A 17,844-nucleotide genomic window follows, 5' to 3' on the forward strand; every position below is an offset into this window, starting at 1 on the left:
GTATTTCACCGACGGCATATGTTACACACATGGGTAACACATGTGCGTAACACATGCCACGGCGCCGTGAACTGTGGTAACAGACGATGACGACGATGATAATGAAGATAACGCACGAGTGTTCACGCGGCTCGCAAAGCACACGCGCCTTTGCGCATGAACGCGGTATCGTCTCACCTGGTGGTAGCAGCAGCGCGCCGGCGTGTGCTCCCTTCCCGTTCGCGCAAATGTCCTCACTTGCGGTGGAGATGGGCGCCACGAGTGGACGAGACGATCGCTCCGAACGCGCGGCACATTATCTCTCCAGGGCGCGCGCGGGACGCGCTGCCTCTCCTCCCTCTCTCCTCCTCTTGCCGTATGGTTTCTCTCCCTATCCCCGGGCCTGTGCGCCGAGCAGGCGCCGGGACTGTGTGGCTTCTTACCCCCCCTCCTCTTCCTCTCTCTCACGCTTTTTTCTGTATCCCAGACGCCGGGGCAACTGCTTAATTAAGCCCGAACGCACTTCTCCGCACACTGAGTCGGGCTCGTGTGCGCGGGGGGTGGCGCTGGGCGTGCGGTGCGGAGGAGGAGAGGGAGGAGGAGAGGGAGAAGGAGGCGAAGGGGGGGTGGCTGCTCGGGTGTGGTGGGGGTGTGCGGAGTTGGAGGGATGAGAGGGCGGCGGTTCGCAGGCTGGGGGGGTTGACGGGAGCTGCGTGCAGCACGCGGGCTCGCGGGGGTGGGGTTTGCGTGCCGGGGCGAGGCATCTCGCCGGTGACTTCAGCACGTAGTGGAGCAATTGGAGGAAAGCGGCGACTACGTGATGCATTCGGCTGTCGGCCGGCATCAGTGCGCATTAACGGAGCCCGCGACGCTACTGGCCGATGGGCCTTTGGCTTGACTCGAAGGAGCGCGTCAGGATGAGGCGCGGTGCGATTGATAAATCTGGGAGGAGGAGGAGGAAGAGACGGCGACGGGCCGGGTCCTGGTGCCACTTGGAGAGACGAGAGTCCGGGAGTCGAAATTCCCCGCTGGGAAAAGCAAATAGCGCCGTGTTTGCTTTGCCATCGGCTCAACGCGGCTGGAGAGGAATTGATTGTCGCTTTTAAAAACCAGAGGCCAGCTTTCAAAACATTAACTACGGCTAGAATGTGGATTTGATAATTCTCCAGACGCGTTTTCTTTGAGCTGCTTTTTTAAAAATCCCAGACGGTGTGGCATTCTCTTGCGCGCATAGTCTGAAGAGAGGCGTGCTCTGTAATTTATAAGAATAAATTGGTGTGCTGGCAAAAGCTGTATGTATGTGTTTTGTTTGGTAAAATTCCAATTCCCGCCGGAGTAGTAAGTACACATTCTAAATCCTCTCCTGGAGGCCGAGTTCATTTTCATTGCGAAAACGTCCCCTGGCTTCCACCTCTAGGTCTAACCTTATTTTGTTATTTCTGTATTTATTGAATAATTTATCGAACATTCCCCCACGCGAGAAGTTTTGATCATCCTACTTCCAAACTTTTGAAATGCTTCACCAGCCTTGCATGAGACAACTTCATAAATATTAAATGCATTGATTTGGTGTCCTCTGTCGAGTCCAAACCATTAATGTTCAATAACGGGAAATACTATTAATCATGTTTAAAAAAAAAAACACACACAACATAGTTCCGTATCGATGGATGCGTGCTTACTTAGATACATATTCAACGTGAGTTTTTTTGTTTTGTTTGTAGAGACAGGTCTCATTCGTATTAAGATTACCCTGGATGTGTCTGTAGCTTGCAACGGTGTGCAGTGGCACACCGGGACTCTGGCTTGCTATCGAACTGAAACGGCGATGTAGTCTGCTTGATCCGATTTTTCGGCGTTACCATTTCCCACGCACGCGCGCGCGTGTGACACGTGGAGGATGCGACTTGAAAGAGATTGGGCTTGGCAACGAGGGGAAATATATATATAAAACTCCTCGGTGTCTGTGAGGCGCAGCCAAAGCTTTCTACATGTACGCTGAAGTGCGATTATTTAATCACACCAATGCGTGTGCGTGTGTATAATGTGATCGATATAGCTCAAGCTGCGAATTCTAATTGTTTTATAATTGTTGATACCTTCATAGACAAAGCATGTACCAGTAACAGACGCATGGAATGTAATGTCTTAATTCACACTCACGTTATTCATTTAGTTGTTAATAATTATAGAAGAATAATCGCCGTATCGAGACACCTGACATCAACGTTAACATAGCAGAGTGCCGAGTGTTAAAGCCCGGCGATAGCCACACCCCCATTTAATTATCGGTTAATGACAAATAAGAGCACCGATCTGCATTGCTGTTAGCGCGCAATTGGAATTCGTAATGTGGTGGCGGCGGGGAGCGGTGGTGCAGTGGTCAGCGCACTGCGCTACGAACCTGGCCCACCCGAGTTCGATTCCCGCTCACGGCCAACACCCGGTGACGATTATCTGAACCTGTCCCGGGCGTCCCCTAGGTCGACTCAGCCTCAAATGAGTACCTGGTGCGGTGTGTAAATAATCGCCACTCGGGAGACAAAGGCGGCCGGGCGTGTTTGTTGGCCACCCACCCCCTCGTGTGCCGTGCCGGCCTTCAGCGGTACTGCTCGCTAACAGCACTTGCCCCAACAGTCTGTTAGGGCTATACGGGGGGCCTTTGTCTTGGCATTGGTGGGGAGAGCGTTTGTGAACACCGTCCCGCGATGATTATGGACACAATCCGTCTTTGGGTGCTGTGCAGATGCTGGACTTCTTTCGCACCGTACGTAGCCAACTGTGCGATACGGGGAGCGGGGGGCGGGGGGAGATAACGCGCTCGACACTAAAAGGGCGCTCGTTATTAAGTGGAAGCTTTGCGCTCTTGCAAAATCCAGTCACAAGGTTTTAGCGTGCAAGGTTAAAAGCGCACGAGCTTACGGATTATATCAATAGCGGTATAGTACTCATGCAAGTAATAACAATACTAATGTACAATGGCCTTTTTGTCAATTCATCTCTTGAATGACGACCTCCCCCCTATCCCCCCCCCAATGCCCGTGCCACTCAAGGGGAGTGTTTTTTTACATACTTCACCACGCTGGTCAAGTGCCAACTCGTCATCGATGTTAGCCGTGACCGGGGACTCCAACTCTGTTTTTTTGCCGTGTTCACGTCGCAATGACAACGACGGGTGCCACTATACAGCGATATACAACAACTTAGTCGAACACCGTATCCCAGTGTAAAGGTATCTAAGTTGTGTCGCCCTACATCAGCCGAACGCAGAAACCCCATTGTCAATTGCCCGCATATCTAACGTTACTCTCAGTAGATAAGAAGAAGAAAAAAAACAACCACAACAACAACACTACACCGACGAATAACGGGAATCAGAGAGCGGGTGGCCATTAATGGATAGAGAGACTGCCGCAGCACGGAATATTCCCGGCTCTTGGTGAGAACAGTTATGCGATTGGGGGGGGCGGGGAAGGGGGGGGGGCCGGACAAACACGCAGCGAGTGAGAGAGCGAGGAGGAATTGTAAGCGTCCAAGGTTCGCTGGCAGGAGCCAGAGCGCCCCCTGCAGACGAGGAATTGAAATGAAGTCACCGTGAGTAAACTTGGAGAACCACCACCACCACCACCATTCTCTCTCTCTCTCTCCTCCCCAGGTGTTGGTATATGCAACACGATGGGAGAATAAATAAAACCTCAATAAACAGAACAATGGGCGTCGATAGGAAGAGCAAACAGAGCTACAGGAACTCATACGAGAGGCTCAATGATGGGGTGGGAATCGCAAATAGTGCCCCGTATGGAAGAGAAGTGCGGACTTCTTCACGGGGTGACTTTCCCCACGAGCCGCTCCATCCTTCACCGTCCGGGTCAGCACATGTTACGCGTGGCGGTTTCATTGCCGTGATCATCCTACGCGTTGTCGTGAATGCATTTCTGGCCCATGGGCTTGTTTTGATGTAAATACGAAGTGACTGTTTTTTTTACGTGTGTGTGTGTGCTGCTTTTGCGACAACTCTTTTGATAATACCCGCATAAACGTTTGCAGCATCTGCGGTTCGTTTTTGTTGTTGGTTTGCAATAAGTTGTTTCCTCGTTTTTGGTTGTAGCGCAACAACCACGACTTTACATTGAGTCGGTTGAGCCGGATGATTGCGTCAGGAGTGCTGGAGTGGAGTGTATAGCTGTGATGATGATGTCTCCTTGATATTTGTGAATCGGGAATTGAGTAGTTACAGTGAGGGAAAAAAGTATTTGATCCCCTGCTCATTTTGTACGTTTGCCCACTGACAAAGAAATGATCAGTCTATTATTTTAATGGTAGGATTATTTGAACAGTGAGAGACAGACTAACAACAAGAAAATACCGAAAAACGCATGTCAAAAATGTTATAAATTGATTTGCATTTTAATGAGGGAAATAAGTATTTGACCCCCTCTCAATTACTAAGTTTTTTTGGCTCCCAGGTGTCTTCTATACAGGTAAGGAGCTGAGATTAGGAGCACACTTAAAGGGAGTGCTCCTAATCTCAGCTTGTTACCTGTGTAAAAGGCACCTGTCCACAGAAGGAATCAATCAATCAGATTCCAAACTCTCCACCATAGCCAAGACCAAACAGCTCTCCAAGGATGGCAGGGACAAGATTGTAGACCTACACAAGGCTGGAATGGGCTACTAGGCCATTGCCAAGCAGTTTGGTGAGAAGGTGACAACATCTTCTTTGGTTCTTTCGGTAAAGTCACGTAGAATGAGAATAAAATAATAAATTGATAAAATAAAATAACACAATAATATTCTCACGACGTTTCGGCCACAACACAAGCAGCCTTCATCAGGTGAAGGGACGAGACTGTCTGGAGGACAGCGCTGGAGTGAAAAAGCCACGCTCAGATCCAGCGCTGTCCTCCAGACAGTCTCATCCCTTCACCTGATGAAGGCCGCTTGTGTTGTGGCCGAAACGTCGTGAGAATATTATTGTGTTATTTTATTTTATCAATTTATTATTTTATTCTCATTTTACGTGACTTTACCGAAAGAACCAAAGAAGATGAATCCTTGCAGTCACGAAAGCTTTAAATCGAAAGGTGACAACAGTTGGTGCGATTATTCGCAAATGGAAGAAACAAAAAAGAACTGTCAATCTCCCTCGGCCTGGGGCTCCATGCAAGATCTCACCTCGTGGAGTTGCAATGATCATGAGAGCGGTGAGAAATCAGCCCAGAACTACACAGGAGGATCTTGTCAATGATCTCAAGGCAGCTGGGACCATAGTCACCAAGAAAACAATTGGTAACACACTATGCCGTGAAGAACTGAAATCCTGCAGCGCCCGCAAGGTCCCTCTGCTCAAGAAAGCACATATACATGCCCGTCTGAAGGTTGCCAATGAACATCTGAATGATTCAGAGGACAACTGGGTGAAAGTTTTGTGGTCAGATGAGACCAAAACGTAGCTTTTTGGCATCAACTCAACTCGCCGTGTTTGGAGGAGCAGGAGGAATGCTGCCTATGACCCCAAGAACACAATCCCCACCGTCAAACATGGAGGTGAAAACATTATGCTTTGGGGGTGTTTTTCTGCAAAGGGGACAGGACAACTTCACCGCATCAAAGGGACGATGGACGGGGCCACGTACCGTCAAATCTTGGGTGAGAACCTCCTTCCCTCAGCCAGGGCATTGAAAATGGGTTGTGGATGGGTATTCGAGCATGACAATGACCCAAAACACATGGCCAAGGCAACAAAGCAGTAGCTCAAGAAGAAGCACATTAAGGTCCTGGAGTGGCCTAGCCAGTCTCCAGACCTTAATCCCATAGAAAATCTATGGAGGGAGCTGAAGGATCGAGTTGCCAAACGTCAGCCTCGAAACCTTAATGACTTGGAGAAGATCTGCAAAGAGGAGTGGGACAAAATCACTCCTGAGATGTGTGCAAACCTGGTGGCCAACTACAAGAAACGTCTGACCTCTGTGATTGCCAACAATGGTTTTGCCACCAAGTACTAAGTCATGTTTTGCAGAGGGGTCAAATACTTATTTCCCTCATTAAAATGCAAATCAATTTATAACATTTTTGACATGCGTTTTTCGGTATTTTATTGTTGATAGTCTGTCTCTCACTGTTCAAATAAATCTGCCATTAAAATTATAGACTGATTATTTCTTTCTCAGTGGGCAAACGTACAAAATCAGCAGGGGATCAAATACTTTTTTCCCTCACTGTATACGTTGATTCGTTATACGTTGAGTCGTTATAATTGAGTCGTAATTGATTCATTATAATTGAGTTCTTATACGTTCCATGACATTTTTCATCGTCCATTTGTGCATCAATTTGCACATAAAGTATCTGCACAAATGTGTGCAGCGGATGCGGTTTAAGGCTGTGGCCATAATCTTCTCAGAAGATTGAAGCGAGTCTGTGACTTCTTGCGACTTGTGCTCACCACTGATTAGTAGGTGATTACTTTTTCTCTCTTTCAAAAATGCAAAAATAATTGGAATTGGTGGTTACCGTGTTATTATTATTATTCTTTCTAAATATATACACCGCTCTTTCATGTAGCCAATGTGCAATAACTGTAGAAAAGTCTAAAATAAATAAGGGTGCATACAGGGTGGGCATGACTCACACGGCATAATCATCTTTTATAACAAGCTGATTTTTCTAGTCTTTTGCGTGTAAAAATGTGTCTTTTTATTTTATATCAAGCAGAATGCAATTTGTACGCCTGAATTTGTTGTTTGGTTGCGTAAAACGAATGGACACAGCTGCTTTTGATAATGAAAAATGAAGTAAAAATATCCCAAAGTACATAATCTTATGAAATATGATGGGGTTTTTTAATCCATCTATTTTATATGCTCTTGAGGATGAATCGTCGGCTCAAATTACATACAAACTGCACATACGTACGTACACACAAACATGCTGCACAGCATGAACATAATGCACTGAACATAGCTTACAGAGAAATGATCAATTTAACTTGTAGAGATCACACCGCGTTTTAAACACATAACCGTGATTTGCAGCTGATTTGGAAATAACAAGCGCGAGCTGCCTTGGACAACGCAGGAGCTCGCCACACTAACGTGCCAACTAAACAAAAAGCCGTTTACCTGATTTATTTTTCCTTCAAGAAGAAAATATTAAAATGCGAAATCAAAACTTCAAAGAAATCATGCAGCATTGCAGTGTAACACTCCCTGCGATCGGTGTGACTGGACTGCTATCTGGCATGATGTCTTCATTATCTGTTCACTGGTCTCCTGATTTTGCTTTATTAAGGTTCGCTTATTTCTCTACACTCAACAAAAGCACTCTGGACACACACACACACGGCTTCCGTGGCCACTATAGCCATGCAGTGTGTATATGCACTTTCTTCAATGCAATTATAAAAGTTGCTGAGATTTTTATGTCCGTGATGTCTGGGGTGGTGCTGTACTGACGGATTTTATCGCATTGTCATGTAAAGGCAGAGATCATTGTGACCTGATGGGTTTATGTGAACCTCTTTAGAATGTCGATCACTAAGCTCAAAACTCATAAGCAAGCATTAGGCAGTGCATGAAAGCTCAACGAGTACTATCATGGAGCATTCCGCATAACAAGTACAATGAATATGCTACCTCTCCTTAGGGGCAGCATCAGCAACAACAGCAGCCATGGTCAATCCACTGCTGGGTGAAATCCTCCCCAAGCTGTTGGCATCTCTCATGATGCTGCATTCTCCCAATCCATCCATGCAGCACCTGCACACGAGTGATTTCAGCGCTCCATCTCCTCGGTGTACAACCCCTCGGATGCCTGTTATTCATTGGCTACCACGCCGGTCTTTGTTATTGACCATCGGCCAATCTCCCCTTCAATCAACTTGCTTTGCTCGAGCCCACGTATTTTAATTAATAGTTTGTTACGCCTTTAACCTTCATATGTTCTCTAAGCTACGAGCTCCTCGTTCTGCATCTCTGCATAAACATATATATGCACTTTCGGTAAAGTCACGTAGATAGGTTCAAAGAAAATCACAAAAACTACGACGTTTCGATCGCAACACAAGCAGTCGTCATCAGGTAAAGGGGGTTAGCCTCTAAAGGCAAACTGTTTATAGAGAATTTGAATTATTGCGGTCACTAAAGCTTTAAGTCAAGATTTATGCAGTAATCGATTGTTTCCTAGCCTTCCAAATTCATGTTAACCAATCGTATCTGTTATAAATCACACCGTTCCTGCAGCCTTGTATCATAATAGTGACTGCGTTTAACCTGCTTTTAAATTCGTATGAGTCAAATCACAATATGGTACACATTTTTTGTTATATCAGTCGCGGGTTTTCCTTGTGAACAGGACGACGGGGGTTGAAAACTACAGCAGAATGCATGGTAAACAAGAGCAGATCATACATGGTATTTATTCTGGTGAGCATTTAAGATTTGTTTCAAGTTTATCTGTTACCATTGACTGTGCCTGGCCCCACCTTGAGGTTACGTGCGCCCCCCACCCCGTGAAAAAGGACTTGTTAACAAGGCTTCTAACTCGGTTCTCGCACAAAGTTAAACGTTGTAAACAAATCAGACTTCCCCCTTCCCCCCTCGTGGTTTGTAAGTGGTAGAACACTTTCACCTTGTGGTGTGATATTTTGGGGGTTGGTGTGATGCGTTGGTAAGTGTAGGGCACGTGTGCTTTCGTTAATTCACACGTTTGGGCTTGCAGCCACGGGGTTATCTTGTCCCCTGTCTACGGGGGCTGAAAAGTTTGCCAAGGCACCATTTGTTTGTGCCACACTTGTTATTGCCACTAATTTGGCCACAGCAAACAACACAAAGAGCACTTGAAAACAAGGACGTGTTTTTTTTGTTGGTTTAAATGTCCCAACACAGATTTATCCTACAGTTTTAAAATAGATTTTCAGATCTGTTTATCTTCTTTTAAATTAGATATCTTACAAAACAGTTGGCTATAAAATGAGAATAAAATAATAAATTGATAAAATAAAATAACACAATAATATTCTCACGACGTGTTATTTTATTTTATCAATTTATTGTTTTATTCTCATTCTACGTGACTTTACCGAAAGAACCAAAGAAGATGAATCCTTGCAGTCACGAAAGCTTTAAATCGAAAAGTTGGCTATATTTTTTAGAAAAATAAAAGGACATTGAATATGTAAATGCCATAATTAAATGACCACACGATTTGTTCGGAAATGTTGCACTTGTTTAAAAAAATTTTTTTAAGATAAGCAGACAATATGTGTTTTCATATATCTGGCTCTCCACACAACAACAAAAACATTCCACAACCCAACAGCCCCACAGCCATTTTGAAAGTGATTTACTCTCAGCGGCATGGAGTTCAACACAAGTCAAACTCAGGACCGGTTTTGTCAAACAGTGCCTCATCAGCAGTCAAGCTTTGTTCGAATCAATGCTCGTGAGCTGCCATACGTCATAGGCAAGGTCTCTCTCTTAAAGACATGTGTACTATTTCTCCACAAAATGATCAAATGCACGACACAAACTAATCAATGACATCGTTGTGGCGAATATATGTAGCATAGTAGTTTAAACAAACATTCAAGTATTTTTTTACACAACCACCAGCCCCTTGGCCTTCTGGAAATGTGTAGGTTTCTCTGATTGGGATTTCTCCTGTGACTTCATAACGTAATAATACTTTGTTTTGTTTTTGCAATGCTCATAAATAACGGCGAAGTGACAGCCAAGAAATGGAACATTTCCTAGAGGATAGTCCGTTGGGGAGATGGAGTGCCGAAATGAGCTTACGTGCAAGTTCTGACTAAGATTGTTGCATTACAGGTTCACGGGAGATGGCAACAATTTGGGAAGGCCTCTATCCAGCAGTGGGTCGACCATGGCTGACGAATGACGATTCAACATTGTTTACTCTTTCCTTGTATTCTTCTGCAGAGCTTTCATCAGAACAATGCAATTTCCTCTTGCGTTTCATTCACCTTGTGGTTTTCTTAATTTAAAGCAGAATTAGAGGAGAAGGAGGATGAGCAAAGTTAGACGAACCTCCCTTGGGAGCCCAGCAGAGGCTAAATAAGCACGCAGTGGCAGAGCTCAGTTGGACCTTTCAAAATTCCAGGCCTCTAGACTACTTTATATGAAAAAGTCACCTCCCACACATCCTTTTCACCTCTTCCCTTATATCTCACCCCCATCACCTCAGTTTTCCAGGACATTCTTGCAAATTAAACTATTCTGGCCTCTTGAGTTCTCATCTGGTTAAACAAAATAAACTAAAAAAACTTGAAACTTCTCATTCATGAGGCTACTACAACAACAAAAATCTATATGTTACATTTCCCAGCAAAATGACATGTTGGTATGGAGAAAAGCACTTTACGTCTGCTCCCTTCTACTCTGTTTGCCATTGGCGTGCTATAGAAATCGCGTCTCTGCGTTCGCTGCATTTTCGCTCTCACTTCCACAGGGTGCAGACCAGGCAGAGTGGACAGCCCTGGCACAGCTGGTCTGTGGCAATCGCGGCACTGGGAATCTTCAAGACAAAAAATAAAGACTATGAGATTGTCAAAAAGTGCATTTTAACATGCGTAAACTTTGAAAGTACACGTTAAGTACACGTGCATAAATGTTCCGCTTATAACTAAATCACCCGGTCTTGTCAATCACATCAATCGATCTTTATTTTACGTGTCAATATCGCCCTCAATAAAGTAGGTATCAGTGGGCATTGTCAACTTCTTAGAAGCTAAGCAGCATGGGGCCTGGATAGCGCACGGATGGGTGACCACTGAGCATTACGGCTGCTGTAGCCTGCTGCAGATTCTGCTGTCAGCAAATGCCAGTTCAGCAAAATCCCTTGTATAGTACTATACTCCTATACCCATGGTCCCGCTTTCACCAACCCACACTGATCAGCATAGGGAAGTAGCTATATTGTCAAATAATCCCCCATGCGCTGCGTGGTCTGGGGTGGCCTTCATCCAACAATGGATTCATGGATTGATAAAAGGGCAGTAGTTGTGCCTGTCTATTTTAAATTAACTGTTCTGCACTCTCACTGTGGGTATTTCACGCTATTTAATGAGCTTCTGGATAGTCCATGAGATTTCGAATGGAAATTCGTTACCATATTTTCTACGACCGGTGGTTCCGGGCTGACACGTGTGCACCCCAAACCCCCCATGGCCTCGGTTGCTCTGTCCTCCTCCCCACTCTCCCTTTGCCCCTCACTGCGCCACATGGCCACCTCCTCCCTGCTCACCCCCTTTACTTCCAACAGTTGGCAGGAGATTAACAAAACAATTGTTGTTTGGACAAAGCTAATACTGTTTAGCTGTTTGTAAAGTGAGGCTATTACTTGATGGCATTTCATCATCATCATCACCACCAGGATCCATTGGCAGATAGCCCGTAGGTGTCCACTATACATTTCGTCATTTGTTTCCACTTTCCTCTGTCTTGTGCCAATATGCTCAAGTAGTTGGCCACGTCTTTCTGGCACCAATCTCATGTGATGTCTCTTTTGTTCTTTCGGTAAAGTCACGTAGAAAGAAATTACATTAAATAATAATAGAATACGTGGTTTCGATTGCAACACAAGCAACCATCATCAGGTACAAATTAATGAAAAAACATAGTAAACTTGGAAATACAATGCAATACAACACAGAGAGTCGGCCAACACAACAGTCAACACCCCCACCTGGTTGATTACGTTCTTCCAAAGATTGCTAAATTTGAGAGAGAGACGAAACATAGACACGGAGACACATAGACAGACACACAAGCAGAGAGAGAGAGACACACAGAGACACGTGATGTAGTCGTCAAGTCGATCTCTGTGAGGTCTGCCTCTCTTTCCGGTTCCTACCATTTTTCCGAACAACAACACTTTTGATTTTCCTGCTGTTGCCCATCCTACGTGTGTCCAAATAGTGCCAGTTTCCTTCTCTGATGATATTTACATTTCGTTAAAATTCCCACCGTGCAGTGTCTGTATTATTGTTTGGCTCAGAGAGCTAGATGCTAACTAAGCATCTTGAAGAGAAGCTGTTGGAATTTGATTCTAGATTTGAAGCTTTCGTGACTGCAAGGATTCATACTCTTTGTTTTTTTTCGGTAAAGTCACGTAGGTAAAACTATAACATAAAATAATAAATGAAAAAATGAAAAATCTACTCAATTAAATTTAGTTGTTTTTTTCATTTATTCTTTTATTTTATAGTTTTACCTACGTGACTTTACCGAAAAAACCAAAGAGTATGTTGGAATTTGAGCATGATATTCGATGATTCACTACATGCTCCTGGGAGATTCTTCAGGGATCGAAGAGCATGTAATGTAGGCTCCCAGCAAAGCATTGGACATCATGCTGAACGGGCTTCTTCTTCTTCTTCTTACGACTGACGTTCAAGTAGAGCAACAACTATATACTTACATTAGGGTGGTTGAGCCAAGATAATTGCACAGGAGTAGCAGCGAAGTGTATTATTGTGATTATGCCTCCTCCTTATTCGTGAACCGGGCTATTGAGCCGTTCTATATCCCGTGGTCTGTTCTGGGTGACCACAGTCACACACCACAGAGTGTTTAAGTTTCAATTTGTGCATGCAGTACTTTTTTGATGTATGTATTATGTTGAAATTCTGTCGCACTGTATGTAGCCAACCATGCTAATCGGAGGTGTGGATGGGGGTTTATGGGTTGTAGTCCATAATCTTTGTGGCAGATCGATGCCAGGGATCTTCTTCATCTTCGGGTCTCTCACGAGGTATTTGTTACTTCTTGTGAACTCCATTGGGCTTTCCAAGCATCATCATCATCAGCATGAGGGTTGCAGTTGCATCGTTGAAGGTTAAGCGAGTGGGTTCTAAAGGCCTTGCTGTGTGACTTCCCGTGGCGGTGAGGATCTTGGTGGATGGGAAGACGTGCATGAGGATTTGCAGAGGGAATATTTGTGAAGAATAGTTTATGTGCTCATACATTTTTCTCTCCGCACCTCCAATCAGCACAGTTCGCTATGTACGGTGCGAAAGGCCAACATACATTCAATACATGAGCAGCAAGCACCGTTAGCACTACATCCAGCCTAATGGGCTTATTAACACATTAAAACACGTAAATTAGTTACATTTCCATTGATTTTTTAATAATAATATGCATCTGACATTTTTGCTGCACAGCTTGAGTTTGCATGACCAAAGAAAAACTGAGACATGCATGGTGGTGAAAGAAGTGGTGATGAATTGGTTCGGTAATGCACCCTGAAAAACTAGAGTGCCTAGTTTTCGTGTCTTTTGAAAAGAAAGGGAACACGTTTTTTCAATAATATTTCAAAGATTATCATTGGGAAACTAAATTGTAAAAACCACGTTTTTTTCATGAGAGTACCGAGTTTTATCTTAGTGTAGTAGCATTCACGTTCGGTTCTCTAGCTAAGTGCCCAACCCATTCGTCAGCGTGGAAAGATGTGCAGTGTTTATCTAAATGACTCTGGCCTTCCAGGTAATGTCGAAAATTACCTCCTCCCCACCGAAGATGTATTTTACTCATGTAACCGCTCAAATTGGAGTCCAAATTACTCAAAGATCCGAAACCTTCTGTGGCGCGCTGACTGTCTGGGGCTCCATACACCTGTTGATGTAAGCACACGTAGTCAGTAATAAAACGTGTGCACGTGTTGTCGTAGACGGCGGATTTGCTACGCCTTCCTGAAGAGGCTCATTTACTTTATAGTCATTTGCTGTAAATTTACTGCATGAGAAAGTCAAAGCATACGGCAGCGCATGTATAACACGATGACGTGCATCTTTACCGTTAACGCTTGAAAAAATATTCAAGTCTAGACTACAGGCACCGATATTAGCATCGCTTTTTGTCTATTGCTTAGAGGGAAAATGCAGATGCTATTAAATGCATGTACACGTAGACCACATCACAGATTTAGCTGAGCACAATCCGATTGCAATGCACAGACCCCAACTGCAGTGGAACCTTTACTCCAGTGTAGTGCATTCCTTCCTTCTGACAGGGTGGCTTTTAAAGCGTGAATTTTATTTAACCCTGCTAATATATACAGTAGTACATCACAGCTAATGGCAGAGCTTTGAAACGGGACTGGCTGTGGCTTGCCTTCGAGCTGAATAGAAAATTAGGCTGCGTTACTGCAGTATTTTATCTTATTTTCAGCCACGTGACTTGTCAGCCTGTGGCTATCACGGCAATTTAAATGAGCTTCATTTGGCTATCAAATATAATATGTAGCCTACTTAAAAACTAAGCCTCTCATTATGAAAATCATAATCTTTTAAGTTTCATATATTTTTTGCAACTAATTGTACAAATTAAATTAGGCCGATGCACGTGGAAAATATTGCATATTTGCTGAGGGAAAACAAAACACCGCCTTTGAATAAGTAACGAAAGTTTTTGCCAAAGAAAACAGGTTGAGAGAGCTTTTCTTAGACAGCTTGAGTAATTGTTCCACTTTTCTCTTCAGTGTTGTCCTCTCAGTCCTCAGCTGTCTGGTCGCTCTTACAGATCACTGACTTTTGATGACCCTTCAGTAAAGTAATCCACAGGGGGTCAGATCCAGTGATTAAAGGGGGCATTCCACTTTGTCCTTCCCACAATCTTTCAGAGAGAATTCGTTCATCAAGCCAAGCCAAACCTGCACAACCTCAACATTCTTGTGGGGATTTTTATTTGTTTTCCATCACACCAATTAATGCGGACTTTGTGCCTGTGCTTTATATACCATACTTGACGAATCACGTCAGTTTGAGTAGGTGAAGGGGGCAGCCAGAACCGGTTCATTATATAAGCCACCACCGATTTTAGCCGTGGCCAGAAATTCAACTCAGCTTTCACAAACCACTAATCCACTATATATGCAGTATATACAGGATGGCCCAAAGTTAGGACACACAGGGTTGCTTTGCTTCATTTATTTTAACAAATGTTCAAACTGACTGCCATTAACACGAATGTATGCATGAAATATTTTTGGAAATTAAGAACTTAAAAAGAGTATGTAGGTGTAACGTTTAAACGGTCGTCAGTTGGGTTTTGGTGTCTCGATTCGTTCATGGTTCTTGGGCGAGTTTTTTTTTTTAAATGACGGATTTGATGTGACCCCACAGGAAGAATAAGACAAACAGATATTAATAATGATAACCGATATGAACTTAAAGAATAACGAATTAACATGTTATGCTAGTTTTCGATTTAAAGCTTTCGTGACTGCAAGGATTCATCTTCTTTGGTTCTTTCGGTAAAGTCACGTAGAATGAGAATAAAATAATAAATTGATAAAATAAAATAACACAATAATATTCTCACGACGTTTCGGCCACAACACAAGCGGCCTTCATCAGGTGAAGGGACGAGACTGTCTGGAGGACAGCGCTGTCCTGTTATGCTAGTGTTAAAATGAATGAAATAACCTTCTGTGTCCTGGCTTTTAGGCCATCCTATATATGCTGCATATATATAGTGGAGCAGTGGTTTGTGCTAGCTGAGTTTATTTCCTGGCCATGGCCAAAGTCGGTGGTGGTTGATATATGAACCGTTTCTGGCTGCCCCCTTCACCAACCCACACTGACCAGCATCGTCATGTATGGTCAAACAGCCTCCATTACCGACACATAATGGGGGAGCTCTAATCCAGCAGTAGATTAACAAAAGCCTGAAAATGCATCATCATCATAATCATCAATCACTATACATCGAGAGCCATCGCTAAATCTACCGTCGAACGAACGCCTGCCCCACCATCGTTGCCACCTCTCGCTGTCCTGCCATGCCATAATCTGTCTTGGTTCTGCAATGAGCTCATATCGCGGCTCCATTTCCACAGCGGTTCTCCTCTTGGTGGTGTTCTCATCCTTCGGGCCACCAACCTTAGATCTTTGGCACTTTATTTTGCATCGAGTTGACTGGTGCGCAGTTTCCATCAGCAAAGGCACTGCCAGTTGCGTTTGATAAATTCGGAGGGTGGTATCCTAGCCGCTAGTTTTTTTTGTTCATTGACACACAAATTGCCTTTTGGTTATTTCATTTCTGTTCACTCTATGGCCCCCCCCCCCCCCCCTTAGCCACAGGGAGTCCGTAGCCACATGTACAGATGTACAGATGATAATGTAAGACCAGCTAGCATTACCATGTTTGCTCTTCCATCTCTATTTTTATACCAATTCTTCTCCTTTCAAATTACGCGTTTTACACGGGGTTATTAATTTATTTTACATAAAACGAGCACGTGATTGACTGCGCAGCACTCGACGAGTTCACAAATTGAAGGCACGTTATTCATCTGCCCTTTTGCTTGCCAGAACAATAGGACGTTTATGCATCGAGAGACTCATGTGTTGAGATAGTAGCTACATCTAAACTGATTTGTTCGTAATGCCTTGTTTACTAAGGGGCCGTCCATAAATGACGTCATGCACCTGGGGGGGGGGGGGGTCAGACATTTGTGACGATGTGTGACGAGGGGGTGGGGTTAGAGAAATGTGACGTCACATCAAAATGCGCAACTTTAAATAAATATAGACAACACGTTCTACTTAATTAAATAGACTTTTTAATGAATGTTTTCTGCTATAACATCATAGTGCAGCACCACATTAAATGCACACTACAATGACAATAGTGTAAAGCGATTTGAAGCATGTTTTATTTTCAAAATGGAAATATAGTTTGGGGGGGGGGCAGAGCTTTGTGACGTCATATTTGAGGGGGGGGTCTGACTTTTTGTGACGCCGTGTGACGAGGGGGGGGTCAAAAATCGTCCAAAATCGCGTGACGTCATTTATGGACGGCCCCTAGTACAATACGTGATGGAAGCCTTATTTTTCACCTGTGCGATTTTTTTGCCGAATTCTTGCAGCCTTCTATATACATTTATTCAAAAGAGCAATACGTTTTCTTTAACTTAACGAGGAATGCTGGTAAGGTTTGTCACGTAAGCAGAACATGGCAATTCGCTACCAGTAGTCAGATTGTAAATGTTGTGGATTTGCTCTCCAACACACCAGTGTGTTGTACTAAAATTGGGAGGTTCTGTTTAAGTGACAAACCTTACTAATTGGCTGTGTCGGGTGGTGGCGGGTTTACCGACACATTTTATATTTCCGCGATCTAATAAAAAAAAACCTGTATTTTGAATATTGGTCGCGAAAGCCGACTACATGTTAAACTGAAATGCTGGTGTTACAGGATTTTTGTGTGTTGTTGCAGAATGGAAGTGAGTTATGGGTTTACAAGCAATCACTGCTCGATGAGCTCAGAGTGACTTTAATAGGCTGCAGGTGTCGGATGGGTTGTGGCTAATGCCGGATTGTTCTAAATCGCCTTGTTGGAAGTCAATTCCCATATTACCTAATGTGCAGTGGGGAGCCACTTGCGTTAAAGAAATTGGAGGATGGAGCATGTATAATGTACTACATGCCACCATTTGTGCAGCAAAGGTTCCATAACATATCATCTCCATTTGGTGAATGAGTTTGCCCTGAGTAGGGAGACTTTGAAGCTCGTGACAGTAACAAATACTCTCATATTCTTCACCTGTATGCCGAAGCGATTCTGAGGTTTTTGGAGAGGGAATGTAGGTATGAGGTCATTGAATTTGCAGAGGGAAGTGGGAACTGTAGATAGGGGATTAATAAAAGAGAATACATTAACATAGAATGACTACAATGGAGAGTGTGCCGTGGATACGCAAACATGAAAAATGGAAACGAAAGGAGAGGCTGAAGTTGTAAGGAGGGGATAATAAAATAATTTCAGCGAATGTGATGACATTGATGTGAGGGGGGGGGGGGGTAGAATGAAGGATTGATGAAACACAAGACAGCATTTATAA

The 17,844-nt window shown here is 43.9% G+C and overlaps 1 protein-coding gene and 1 long non-coding RNA gene across 4 annotated transcripts in view; one reads left to right on the top strand and one right to left on the bottom strand.

Moving 5' to 3' along the window:
- LOC116942766 (protocadherin-9-like) overlaps window positions 1-635 on the bottom strand; it is a 67,162-nt gene extending 66,527 nt beyond the window's left edge. For 2 of the 3 annotated variants that reach the window (XM_032955023.2, XM_032955024.2), the window contains exon 1: window positions 178-635. The gene's annotated coding sequence lies outside the window, so the exon portion shown is untranslated. The remainder of the gene's footprint in view (window positions 1-177) is intronic. The other variant, XM_032955022.2, reaches the window with a different exon arrangement.
- LOC116942776 (uncharacterized) overlaps window positions 1-17,844 on the top strand; it is a 58,236-nt gene that overhangs the window by 1,098 nt on the left and 39,294 nt on the right. The gene's annotated exons all lie outside the window — the stretch shown is intronic.

The sequence above is a fragment of the Petromyzon marinus genome, chromosome 16 (assembly GCF_048934315.1).
Source record: "Petromyzon marinus isolate PM22_M1 ecotype Great Lakes invasive population chromosome 16, UKy_Petmar_22M1.pri1.0, whole genome shotgun sequence".
NCBI classification, from domain to species: Eukaryota; Metazoa; Chordata; class Hyperoartia; order Petromyzontiformes; family Petromyzontidae; genus Petromyzon; species Petromyzon marinus.